Genomic DNA, 14,885 nt, shown 5'->3' on the forward strand with positions numbered 1-14,885 from the left:
TAAGAATGCCGAATGAATTAAAGATGGTATAATGATGCATCTAAATAGATGTTGAATACACTGCAAACTATGTAAGTTGTCAAAAATATCTTGATTTGTAATAGGAGAAACGGCAAGGATTCATCTGACTAGAGATGTTCAATGCACAATATCATATGGCAGATAGTTCAAATCGTCAGCGAGTACAATGTAATAACAGACATACACTGGCATGGTTAAAGGTCCGGACTAAATGTAGTTTGAAAAAAGGGGGGCTGCTACTGAGCCAACAAGTTCATTAATACATTATGATGTACAAAGTCAAGACATCAAACAGTATAATATAATCAACCTAAAGGTGGCCACAACATCTCAACATTTATATTGGTCACATCATTAGTAGATCTTATTTCAAACATGCAGAAATAAAACAGATACGGCGTACCTATCGGGCACGATGGTAAAGGCTGTATAAAGTACACATTTCACATTATTCCAAAAATATATTCAAAAACTGTACAGGTTATTCGATATTATAATGGTGATGATTAGATTCATAGATTCGCCATTTGGGCAAAAGTGATTTCTGTTTCATTGAGTCCTGACCTTACAGAGTCAAAAAGAAACATCCATTTAGCTTCACGGATGTTGAGGATATTAGAAAGACTACCACCTCTAGGGCCTAGTGTAACTTTCTCCAGAATAACCCAGCTAAGGCTATCTGGTGAATGTTGTTTGACTTTAAAATGATCCACTAGAGGGGCTCCCACTACCTCACATCTAGTTCTGCTTGTGTGTTGTAAAATCCTCACTTTTGCCTTCTGCTGGGTTTGACCTATATAAATTAGATCACATTCACAAATGATAGCATAGATCACATTTTGGGTGTTGCAGTTCGTTAGTGATTTCGAAGGGATCTTGTGATCCTTGTATTCAAAAACCTTAGTCTGGATTGAACTGTAACAAGCTTTACACTTGGTGCACCTATGATGACCCGTGACAGGTGGGAGATTCCAGAGTGATAGAACAGTTGTGGGTTCTGCAGAAGGGAGGAATGATCTGACAACATGGTCTCTGATGTTCTTGCCCCTTTTAAAAGCATGCAGAGGTAGTGTGGGGTATCCAATATCGTCCGATATCAACGGCCAATGTTTATTAATGATTTTCTTTATCCTGTTACTCTCCGTTGTAAAAGTGGTCACACATACCATCCGATTGTTCTGTTGGTCAGTGCTCTATTTGGGTTGTAATAGACATTCTCTCGGGTTGTACCAAGCTCGTTTTTGGGCCCTTTTCACCAAACGTCGGGGATATCCTCTCTGTATCAGTCTATTCATTAGGTCATCTGCCTGTTCCATGTAATGTATTTTGTCAGAGCAGTTCCTGTGAATTCGTGGGAACTGCCCGATGGGCAGGTTGTCTCTAAGGGATCTGGGATGGTGACTTCCATACTAAAGGAGCGAGTTGCGCTGAGTTGGTTTACGAAAAAGAGTTGTCTTCAGGATTCCATCATCATTATAGATTGTGAGATTCAGGAAGTCCATGCGGGTTGAATCAGATTTGAATGTAAATTTGATATCTGCCGACTGTAGATCCAGCCAAGCTTGAAAGGCAGATAATTCAGTGTCAGTTCCATTCCAGATGAATAGAATATCATCTATATACCGGACCCACAATCGAAGATGGTCTTTGAATGGGTTACGGTCAATGAGGATGATGTCTTTTTCGAAGGCCGCCAGAAAGAGAATTGCCAGATCTGGGGCAAAAGTGGCCCCCATAGCCACACCCTTCGTTTGCAGATAGAAGATGTCTTGGAACATAAAAAAGTTTATCATCATGGCCAGCCTTAGGAGTCCTATTATGAAATCCGTCGGCACAGGCATTGGAGCCGTCCTCAGATTGAGATAGCATGTCATAATGGTTATGGCCAACTTTTCGAGTTTCTTATTTTGTGTTGTCAACTCAAAATCTTTCAGCGTGGCTTCCAATGTTGTTAAGGCCTCTTTAGCATTAGTCAATGCTTTGTCTTTCGATATGGACTGTACTTGTTCTCCTGCAGTCTCAACACCCAGCACCATCCAGTGCCGGGAGCAGTTGTTGGCCACGTAGCTAAAGCCTTCTTTAAATTTTGGGACCTCAACAAAAATGGCAGGCTCGATCTTAATTTGGAGGCCCACTGCGATTATGTTCTCTTGAAGATAGCGAGTGAACAATGGCCATGTCACCTTGTTCGGATTGGTTTCTTCTCCAACCTTTCTAGGCGCGCTTATCTTTAAGTGTAAAGTCAATTGTTGGCACATTGGAGGGGAGAAAGGTGTTAGCAGGGTCCCCTATCAGTTGTGTAATGTATTCCTCAGAATATGAAAGTAATTCCCTCTCGACCATATTAGGATGAGAATTAATCTCAGAAAGAAAACTTCACAGGAAAGGAGCCTGTACAGGAAGTGCTGTTAAAACACGGGTTAACCCAAAAAGTCACTGGGACCTGGGTGAATAGTTGATACAAACAAAGTGGTCCCAGATGGCAAAACAAATAGATCGAATGTGACTTAAAATAAATACAAGAAAAATTATAACACCATTGTTTTTAATCACAACGTTGACCAAATTATAGTGGGTTACTTCACGATTCGGAGCTTTGGTAACTAACTGGCACCCTTTGAGAGTACTCAATCCAGACCCTCCACTCACGCAGCTACGCGCTTAGTGCGCTATACATAAATGTGTCTCTCGCTTATAAAAGCACGCGCAATGTCCAGTGAGTTATTAAAGACACTTCTTTCCAAAATGCTGCAGATTAACAGCGTCTTTTGTTCTCCGATATCTAAACACTAAACAAAAGCGCCTCAACACCTCGTCAGTGGTACTAAGGGCTATAAATACATCTAACGAAAAGTGGTTGGTTCCCGGTAAAATTTACATATCCATAGCTCCTTCCTCTACTTTGGGATATACCCTCCCCCCACTAATGGGAAGAGGCGTGGGGTAGGCTTGGTAGGAGCACCGGCACGCACCCACCTACTGTACTGTGTCTCAGTGATTGAACTCAGGTGTGACGTAACTGTGTGACTGAAATGCGGTGTGGACCGTCGGATGTCTGCTGGGCTGGCTGGCTGCTGGCTCTGCACGTGGCGACGATGACGACGGCACTAAGTTCTGTAACAAGTAACTTACACAACGTAACGGCGCGTGTGTCCCGAATGGCCAATCACTGCATGGCTTCATGCTGAAGTCACACAGTGATTGGCCATGATATATGCAGTGCTGAGCAGTGTCTGCAACTCTGCCCCCACCCACAGCATCCAATAATAGATGTTGCGCGGTGGACCAGCTAATCCTGGCGCTGCATGCAGCGCCAGGATTGGCTAGGGGGGCACACTCAGTACTCGCCCTGGTGCCTCTGTAAAACCTGGGCCTGGCTGAAGCAGCACCCCCGGCCCTCTCTGAACTTCACTGGGTGTTTGCCGCGCATGCTCGGGCAAGTCACAGCCCAAACATCCCCCTGCACACTCCGGACCGCACCGCATATACTACCATGTGTCCCGTGCTACACTGTGGCGCTAAATTAGTTGTGAATGTCAATGTTTATAATAATTAATACACTCAGTAATATCTTGCCACGGTGCATCCAGGCTTAGTGGGGCTATGCCCCTACGCCCCAATGGACGCACCGCGGCTGCCAGTTTGTTTTTCCCCGCAGTGCCGCCACTTTCCTTCAGTGCTGCTGCTTTCCTTACTGTGCTGCCAATGAGAGTTGCTCTTGTGAACCTCTCCTCATGGGTCCAGTTTCAGGCACAGACCAGTGGTGCTTTGTTGCACCATGTATCCTCTGAGTTTGGAGGTTCTACCACTGCGCTTGGGCCCTTCTACGAAGCCCAGCAGCCGATGTGAGTGCTGCACAACCTCTACTCTGCTGAGACACAGACTAACGGCTGACCCATTCGAGTCACGCTGCCTGCATCAGCCCACGATCATTTGAATTGAATCAGTCATCTTCCTGTAATGTTGTAATGATGCAGTTTCCTGACTGCTTCAGGACAGTGGTAACTGACCATGTGACTTTGCGTACTCCTTTTCAAGTGCACTCTACGCCTGACATCTTTCATCTCAAGACTATCACAACATCCATGTGTCTGACTCTCTGTCCGACTGGGACTTGCATGAATGGATTCTTTTTCCACCATTTGTTTATTATTCCTCCCATTATGACTGTTTTCACCTGCAACTTGCATTTCTTAATGACTCCTCTACTCCTCAAACCTCCAAGTAATTTTCCACTGAAATAAACATACTAAACCTACTGAAAACAAACAGAGATAAGGGTCTGCCCATCCTCATTTTGCACTCAATCCTGCTCCAAATAGCGCATCCATCTTAGAAGAGGCTCTCTCTGCAAACAAACTCTTTCCTCACTACCTCAAAACTACTTACACAAGATGGCCACAGCTCGAAGTCCGCCACCTAAATACCTCAAAATATCCTCTCCAGCAATCGTGGTTGCCACCGAGATAGCTAGGGGAAGTTCGTTAGCCACTTGAAGCGTTCGACGGGATCTCGGGGTCACGACACAAGCGAGCTGAGTGGAGGCCTGTGGCTGGGACCCAACAATGACGACACATATAGAGTGGGGAGAGGCCTACAACCTTACACAGGAGAGTCCACGATGCAGCACCTGTGGGCCGACGATGACCACCACTGCCTGGCAGGCGTTCTATGATAGTGAGGGGAGATATCTGACCCCATAGGCCACATGAGACACTTGGACATCTGGGGTGTCTGTGGGGGCAGCTGATGTCAAAGTGAGAATAGAGAGCCCCCACCATGGTGCTGATACAGTTCAGCGTGGTGTCAGCCCGGATCCCTATGCCTTCTGGGCTAAGGACATGTCGGGATACAGTGAGAGGCGAAAGGCATTGGGAGCCCCGTGTCAGGGAGTAGACCGAGGCTGAATGTGAAGACCTGCTTGGGACGGCCTGAACCCAAGGTACATTGGGGCCGCATGAAAGAAGTGGTGACCCTCGGGAGCAGCTTAAGGCTCTCCCCTGCGACTGCCTTGCATTACTGGGGCCAGAATTAGAACAAACATGGCTGGGGCCCCACACAGGCACAACGCCTTACTGGGTAAGAGAAGCTTCCTAGCTTGGGAAGGCCCTGTGGTTATTCCCATCCCGCCTGGAGGGCAGACAAGGGGGACACTCACAAGTATTTGTAACTGATTGATGGGCCCAAGGCCCGAGCCAGGCCAGGGGATCAGAAAACTGACGATGTACTGGGCCTACACTGTCCAACTACGCCAACCACTAGATAGACAGAACCAGCATGTTGAATCCGATTACAAGTGCTGATCGGGACTGTTAGTTAAACCTCAGATCGTGGTATTCATCTCAACTGAAACGTTGCTGTGGCGATGAGTTTCCAAGGACCAGAAGGCTGTATGGTGGAGGCTGGAAACCCAACAGGCCACAGGGATGCCTATTGCCCCTCGAATAGGTGGCAGCAACAACCGACCTTCACCCACCCTTGGATCCTTCCGCATATAGAGATTGGAAGAGCAAAGACAAAAGTAACGTCTGGGGGCAAGGGATCCCAGTTGGCCCTTTGGACCAAAAAATGGAGAAGTATGCAGACCCCAGGACCAAAATGTCAGCGGGTGAGGCGGGGACACACCAGGCAACGGGGACACAGCTGCCCTGGATGGCCCAGGACTCCCAACCGCTACAAAACATTGTGGTGGCAATACAAGGTGTCAAGGCAGCCCTGAAAGACAAAAAAGACTCCATAACACCAAAACTGACACTAATATATCGGACCTGCGAAATGTAGGTGCTTGAGTGAAGGACGCGGAAGACTCCATAACCACACAACAAATGGACACTAAGACAAAACTGGGCCAAGGTGGGGAGTTGAGAGAAACTTTTGCAACACTAGCGGCAAGGATGGAGGATGCCAAGAGGCGTTCGCTCTGCAATAATATCTGTATATTTGGAGTCTGGGAATGTGCAGAGGGCCAGTCAGTGGATCTCTTTGTGGAGGAGCTCATACTAAAACACCTGCAGCCCAGGGGCTTTTAAACAATTTTTCAATGGAGCGGGCCCACAGGACCCTGGGGGCCCCACCAAGGCCAGGCACTCCTCCGTGCTCCATCATCACTCACATATTTAAATAAAGGGATCAAGACATTATCCTGCAAACAGCGCGGAGTGCGCCACCGGTCAAATGGGACAGCATCATTACCTTTTTCCCTGACTTCACCCTAGGGTTTCAGCAAATGTGACGCTGTTTTCATAAAGTCAAGAAAGACCTGAGGGATTGAGAACTGAAATACGCAATGCTATTCCCAGCCAGGATACCTGTGGTGACCAAGGACAAGACTTGTTTTTTTGATGCCCGAAAGGAGGTGTGCTTCTGCTTGGATGGCTGATAACAGGCCCTTGACAAGAAATCCTGGACAAAAAAGATTTAAGCTAGGGCCGAGTCTAAAGGTCAATGAGAAGTGGGGTGCCACAATATAAGCTCGGAGATGAAATGGAGCAACCAGAGAGTGCACCCTAGACGCCCCCAGTCTGGGGGCTAAGGACGGTATATCCAGTTCTAAGATGAGAGGGTCCTTGACTCGAAAGGGGTCTAGAGGAGATGAACCTATATGACTGAACTTAAGAAATGAACACTTCGCTAAAAATGTGGTAATAATATGGAGACTGAAAGTGCAAACATTGATTGGTGGCAAGACAAGCTAAATGACTAGGGGGCAGCTGTGGAGTGTGAATTCAGAATCATGCTTCTCACATGTTAAGTTACCCGATGAGTTTCAAAGGCACTCTGCATGGTTGGGGGTTGGACAGTTTTAAGTCCGCTGTGCAGGGAGGCAGGGGGGCTGCAACAGGGGTAAATGTGTTATATTTGTTTATGTTGTTTGTATTCTGAGCAGCAGTGATGATTTTTATACTTTACATGGTCGACCAGAGTGGGAATGTCTCTCCAGCCTGATCAAAAGGATTATAGAGCTGCTCAGGGGCCTCGGGAGTCCTCCGAGTGGGTAGGAGAAAACGTTTCCATGGGATCCAAACAAAGATTAAAGCTCTTATCCTGGAATGTCAATGGGTTGGGAGATAAAATAAATAGGGGAGTGGTCCTGAAATATTTGAAAAGGCATGCCCCAGACTTAGTCTTGCTCCGACAGAGACATATTCAGGGCACAAGATATGGCGCAATGAATAGATGGGGGTGCAAGATGGTGTCATAGGTGGGCTATACGAGAGTCTCTAGAGCGGTGGGTATTATCTTGCAAACCTCGTTCCTATTTATAGTTTAGCAAGTCACGCATGACACTCAGGGGCACTACGTGGTGGTCACGGGTCATTGGGAGGGGCAAGTATTTAACATATTCTTGATCAACATACCCCGAGGTTACAAGGCCAGGTCCTTCCAGAAGTCATTGCTCCTTTGTCTCCCTGAGGGTCAACTGTTACTGGGCGGAGATTGCAATGAGGCCCTCTGTCATGAAAAGTATTGCTGACCCGCTCAATTACGGGACCAACTTACCATGACCCTAGCAGACTTTCTGTTGGCACTAGGTCTTGCAGAAGTGTGGAGGGCCCAATACGCTGTAGAGCACCAATTTAATTTCCATTCGGTGGTGCACATTAGCCTGTCCGGCATAGATTATATTTTTACACTGGCCCATCAGTGCCCCAGTTTTTCACGAAACTCATTGTCTTGCACAGGGCATTTTGGACCACTGTTCGGTGTGTGTGTGAACTATGGATACAGCCTACTGGACCAGGAGCGAAAGAAAGAGGGATTAACCCCGGGTATCTCAAAATACCCTGTATCTGTGCGAAACATCAGGAATCCACAGGCCACTGCATAATAGTATAATTTATACATTGTTGTACCCTTCACTTCTGTCTTAAATGCCAATAAAGTTATTATTAAAAAAAAAAAAAAAATTATATTTACGGGACAGTTGACTCCGCTCCGAGATTTATTCTGGTCGGAACAAATTCAAGCCGCACTGCGAAAGGAAAAGGTTGTGGCACAGACACATGGCCGACCTTCCACTGCTAAGCATTAACTAAAGGCAAACAAAAGGCCACTCTTTGCCCAATAAAATCACTTCAAAGCTTTTTTAAGGCTCCCCGCTCACCAAATACTTTGTGACTTCATTTTTGTTTGAATCATGTTGCAAAATTGGTGGATTTCGCCTAAATAGTGATCGCTCCTGAAGAGAACCCCCACCTTTTAATCTACAGAGTTCGAAACGAGTCGACCTTCCATGTTGTTTTGGTCTTGTATTTGGCTGTGTAACAAGAGTTATTAATACAAAGTCATGATTCCACACTGTTACTGTTGCACACAAGACTGTGATGCTATATGTTCTGTGTTTCATGTCGTCTCTGTAAGTGAGTGGTTTGTCCTTGATGTTGTCTAACATTTATGCATTCATCGTCATTCATTCATGGCACTTTGATTTAATTTGTTTCTTTTAGTTTTGTGGTATATTGTGCTAAAATGTTCAAATATATGAGAAGAAAAATTAATAAATTCTCTGAAGAAATTACATTTATTTCATTTATTGGCGCCTTGTCCTTTTTGGTGGTAAAATAGGTATCAGCATTGGCAATCTCGTTGTTGTTTTGGCTCAAGGCTCAGCCTTGTTGATTAGAACCAGACCCTGTGTTGTTAGACAGTAGTGTTGTGGGAGGTATTCAAACTGTCATTAGGGGTCAAGGTAATTCATTGGTAGCAGGCCATAAGAAAGATAAACAATCAAAGTTAGAAGCACAGGAATAGGAGATCCTGGATCTGGAGGCCCTTCTGATCTTGGAGACTGATGAGTCTGTACAGCATAGCCTAATTTTGAAATGGAGGGAATTTAAGTAAACAGTGGATGCTGCAGCCAAGACCCTGTATTGTGCAATGCAACAAAGCCTCTATGAGGTAGGGGATAGAACAGGTAAACTGTTAGCATGACTCGACAGAGAAGAAGTGACATTGAGATGGGTATTAGAGGTGAAGGGGCCAGATGATACTTGAGTGAGGGATAGACGGGGATTAGCAGCTATATTTGCGGATTACTATGAGCGGCTGTAAGCCCCATCCTCCACCGCTGAGGAGGCGATGGAAATGTTGGCTGACTTTACAATACCAGGTCTCACAGCTGAGGGCAGAGACCTCCTCCATCAAGAGCTCTAAGAAAGTGAGTTCAGCCAGGCCATCCGGGGTCTAAACTCAGGAAAGTATGGGGGCTCGAACGGCCTGTCCATCGAACTGTACCAATTCACGAATACAACAATAGTGCCCCTTCTTCTAAAGATGTTGTAAGAGGGTTGTGACATGAGATGTCTGCCAAGAGCTCCAAGGATATCAAACATCGTGGTGATCCATAATGAGGGGTAACCATCGGAGGAATGTGCCTCTTATAGACCAATATTATCTACTATGCACAGAGAATCAAATTAGTGGTGAAATTACTGCCAACCCGTCTGACCCAAGTCATGTGATCACTGATGCACCTGCATGGAGTGCTGAGCAGGGCAACTGACTTGGGGAAGACACGTCAGTGGTGTCATTAGATGCATGGATGGCCTTTGACATGGTGGAGTGGCCATTCATGTTTGCAGTTTTTGAGAGACAGGGATTTTGTTCCAGATTTTTGGCCTGGGTGACACTCATATATTCCTAAGCACTAGCCCAAGTGACAGTAAATGGAAGCACATCAAAAATGTTCCCACTGCACAGAGGCATGAGGAAAGGGTACGCTCTTTCTCCATTGATTTTCATACTAGTGTTTGAGCCTCTGGCAGTATGGATAAGGGTAGATCCTTTGATTTGGTTACGGTGGACTACGAAGTGAGAAGACAGGATCTCCCTCCAAGTGGATGATATCCTATTGTACATAGCACACCAGCGATATGCTCCACAGACTTCTGCATATATTCGACCTGTATTGTAAATATTCAGGATATACAATTAACTGGGAGAACTCACTAATATACATACTCTGAGGAGAGCCCCCTTGTCGCTCCAGGGACTGTGCAGTAAGGGTGGTTTCGGAAGGCTTCCGCTACCTAGGGATCTATATAACCAAAGACCCCATGATTAACCGAGATACTGTCTGTCAACAAACTATCTTTATGTACCAGCTAATGAGCTACTGTGTGCAGTGATCAACATACAGACCATCAAAATGTAAAAAGAAGATCAGTGGTGCGTCATATATTTTCAGCTCGTATCTAAAGACGACGCGTTAAGCACGACTGAACACATGCACTTCCAGATCCACACAGACCCTAACTCCACCCTCACAGGAACCCTCGTCTACCGACACCCCGGGCCAGTTCCCCAGTTCAGCGACTCCATCGCTGACTTTATCAGCACGCCCTGACCTCCACCGACTACATCCTCCTCGGAGACCTGAACTTTCACCTTGAGAACAACAACAACAACAACTCCACAACCCTGATCGATAACCTTGTCAACCTCGGACTGAAGCAACTCGTAACAACTCCCACCCAGTCTGCCGGCTACACGCTCGCCCCTGTCTTCTCTTCAAGCCCACATGTCTCCATCAGTCACACCACCGAACTCCTCTGGACCGACCACCGCTGCATCCACTTCGCCTTCCAGAAACCCACCACACACCACTGCACCCAACAGATCCCCCGCCGCTGCTGGATCAAAATCACTGAAGATCAACTACATGCACGCCTCGCTCTCAGCCCACCCACAGAACCGTACAACACTGACGACGCTGCCCACAGCCTCAGACGCTGGACCGAGGACTGCGTCAACACACTCGCTGCACTGAAAACCCCCCATCCCCACAGAGACAACAACAAGAAGGCCAGCTGGTTCATTCCAGAACTCCTTGCCTCCAAGCAAGCCTGCCAGAAACTAGAGAAACTCCGGACAGCCACGCAGCAAACAAGACGCCATCCGCAACCACCACCACCTCATCAGGGCGGCCAAGAGGACCTCCTTCAAAGACCGCCTCTACAACAACACACACAATAGCTTGGAGCTCTTCAAGATTGTGAAGGAACTCTCCAACCCCAGCTTCATCACAAACAACACCCCGCCATCGCAAGCCCTGTGCGACTACCTTGCCACCTTCTTCCACCACAAGATAGCAGTCATCCACAACAGCTTCAACACCCACACAGCCACAACAGACAGCAACACAACAGACCCTCCGCACACCATCGACCACGAACCCCTGATTGCCTGGGCCAGCGTGAACATCAATGACAACATCAAAACCATGAGCACAATCCACTCCGGCTCTCCGTAAGACTCATTCCCGCACCACGTCTTCAACAAAGCAAGCAGCTCCATTGCACCCCCACCTGCACAACGTCATCAATCTCTCCCTCGAGACCTCGACCTTCCCGGAGAGCTGGAAACACGCTGAGATCACTGCCCTACTCAAAAACCTAAGGCAGACCCAAGAGACCTCAAGAACTTCCGGCCCATCTCTCTGCTCCCCTTCTCGGCCAAGGTCATCGAGAAAATCATCAACAGACAGCTAATCCGATACCTCGAAGAAAACAGAATCCTGGACCCTGCCCAGTCAGGGTTCCTCAGCAACCAGAGCACTGAATCTGCCCTCATCTCTGCCACTGATGACATCAGGACCCTGCTGGACAATGGTGAGACCGCAACACTACTCCTCCTAGACCTCTCTGGCGCCTTCTACACCACCTGCCACTGCACTCTAAGCGCACGCCTCTATGCCGCAGGGATCCGAGACAAGGCTCTGAAATGGACCACCTCCTTCCTCTCCGGCAGAACCCATAGATTCTCCCTCAGCCCGACACTGTTAAACATTTACATGGCTCTGCTCGCACACATCGCCCGACAGCACAACCTCAACATAATCTCCTATGCCGACAACACTCAACTGATCCTCTCTCTCACCAAGGACCCCATCAACGCCAAAGCTAACCTCCACAAAGGAATGAAGGCGGTCGCCGACTGGATGAAGATCAGCCGTCTGAAGCTGAACTCGGACAAGACGGAGGTTCTCATCCTCGGCTCCGACCCTTCAGCCTGGGACAACTCCTTGTGGCCGACAGCACTGGGGGCAGCCCCGACACCCACCGACCTCGCACGCAACTTGGGAATCATCCTCGAATCAACGCTCTCAATGACCAAGCAAGTCATCGCCATCTCCTCCTCCTGCTTCAACAATCTTCACATGCTGCGCAAGATCTACAGATGGATCCCGACAGATACAAGAAAGACAGTCACCCAGGTCCTCGTCAGCAGCAGACTCAACTATGGAAACGCCCTCTACGCGGGAGCGCCAACCAACCTCATCAAACGACTACAATGCATCCAAAATTCCTCGGCACGACTGATCCTCAACGTACCACGACACGCCCACATCACCCCCCCACTTGAGAAACCTGCTCTGGCTCCCTGTCAACAAGAGGATATCCTTCAAGCTCATCATCCATGCACACTAAGCCGGCCCAGCCTACCTCAACAGACGGCTCTCCTTGTACATACCCAACCCCCTTCTGCGCCCCCCCACTGACATCTCACTCGCCACTGCCCGGCGCATCCGAAGAACAACCACCGGCGGGAGATCCTTCTCCCACTTAGCCGCCAAGACATGGAACACCCTCCCACTGAGCCTACAACAGACCCAAGACCTGCTGACCTTCGATCAGTACCGAACCTCCTTCCCCAGTGCCTTGAGACCCTCGTGGGTATGTAGTGCGCTTTACAAATGATTGATTGATTGATGGATTGATTGATTGATTGATTGATTGAAAGACAAACCGTTATCGAATTATAAGGTGTCTGTGAAAGGTTGGATGCTTGTGCATGCTTGTGCATGTATTGTTTGGGTTTCATGCCGTTGTACTTAACACATGTGTGTGCCATATCACGCATGTGTCATCTGTCAAGATTTTTTTTAATATAAGCCTGAGCTATTCCATGCGCTCCAACAATTTAGAACTGACGTGCGGGTCACGCTGCGTGCACCTCACCTCGAGCGAAAACACATTTGCGCTTCATTGCTCCTGTTTTCCATCTTTCCGAATGATCCTGGTGCTGTCTTGTGTCACATAAACTGGTCCGTGACTTCACTTCCGGACTTGGGAACACTGCTTTCTTTCAACAATTAAAGTCAGTCCTCTGTGCAACTTGAAGCTGTCCTGCCAATCCTGACGTTGACATTTCAGGGAGACAAGCATTGAGAAGTTAAAGTTTTCACTTACTGCTTCTACTGAGATAGACTGACAACCCCTTTGACAGATTCATCATTGGTTTTATCGGGGGAAAAAAAAGAACCTGTTGGTGATTAGCCTTTTCTCTTCCAGGGGGATTTCAGATATCTATCGGATGCCGGTTTTATTTGTTATTTTGTAGTTGGATTTCAAATATCAACCGAAAATCTTTTTTATTTATTATCAATATAAATGTTATCCGTGACTATGTCCTCATATCTCTGTAACATGCAGAATGTCCCTCCTCCTCCTTTCTTTTTGGCAAGTACAGGTGATGCCCCCTTACCATGCAACACGTGGAAGAACGTTTGTATGCACTATCCCAGAGTTTGTGGTGTATCTCTCAATGCAGAGCGTAAAATGGCACTTTTATTACATTGTTTAGGATCTGAGGGACAAGAAATATTTGAGCATCTTCCACATTTACCTTTGCAAGAAGCAGAGGATTTGAATGATTTTGAAATTTTTCTTACAAAACTTGACTTACATCATTTACCCAAAGTCTCAACAGTTCTTGAAAGATATGATTTTGTAAGACAAATGCAAAGGTTGGGGAAGAGCGTAGAGCAATATTTTACAGTGTTAAGAAAGTTAGCTTTGACATGTAATTTTGGAGCCAATTATGAACAGAGACTAAGAGACCAGTTTATGTTAGGATGGAGTCTGGATAAAGCCAAAGAAGCATGCTGGGCGAAAGATGATCCAACCCTTTCTAAGGTTATTACAATAGCTAAAACGTGTGAACACAGTAAAGAATGTGTTGAATTTTTTTTTTAAAAAGGGAGGAAGAAATGTATACGGAAGGAAGTGTGCAGGTAGTAAGTTCATTAAAAAAGAAACAACTAAATTTCACAACAAATTTTCAACTAAACAAAAGTAAGAGTGAAGACAGTAACAAAAATTAATCTTTAAAAATAAATGTTTCAAGGTACATGTTACAGCTGTGGGAGTAAGGCCATGTGGCGTGTTTTAGGGAGTGTATTGGCTGGAAGGCTTCTTGCAAGAAGTGTAAAAAAAAGGGCATATCTCAAAGTATTTTCGCAGTATTGTCATAAAAAAGAAAATTCAAGAAGTCATGTGTGAACAAGAGAGTGATGAAGAAAAAGTTGTCTTGAGGATTTGTGAAGGGAAAAAAAGTAGACATTTGGTGAAGTACACATTGATATGGTTCCAATATGAATGTTGTTTGATTCTGGTGCACAAATCACCTTAATTTCCAGAGAAGTGTATGATGCTCATCTAAAAACTAAGGTTTTGTTCCAAAAACCTGATATCAGAGCCAAAGGTTGTGAGGGAAACCCCATAAAATTATCTGGATACTTTGAAGCCAACATTAACTTTAAGGGTGGAGTCATTACTCGGAAACTGTATGTCTCTGAGAGAAGATATTCTTTGGTTAGCTGGGTGCATCAAAAAGATCTCAGAGTAATTCTAGATCCTAATTAAATTCCAGCTGTCAGGTTTAAACAAGATGAGATAAGTGTAGTTCGGCTTGGTCAGGTACAGTTAGACAGACCTTGTTTTGAAAAAGAATTTCCTGAAGTCTTTCATGATCAGTTAGGTTGTTTGAAAGGATTCTCCCATAAAATAAAGTTGAAAGAGGAATCTGTGCCAGTGTTTGGCATGGTTAGGAGTGTTCCCATCAAAATAAAGGAGAAAATGAAG

The sequence above is a fragment of the Lissotriton vulgaris genome, chromosome 11, assembly GCF_964263255.1.
Source record: "Lissotriton vulgaris chromosome 11, aLisVul1.2, whole genome shotgun sequence".
Taxonomy (NCBI): domain Eukaryota; kingdom Metazoa; phylum Chordata; class Amphibia; order Caudata; family Salamandridae; genus Lissotriton; species Lissotriton vulgaris.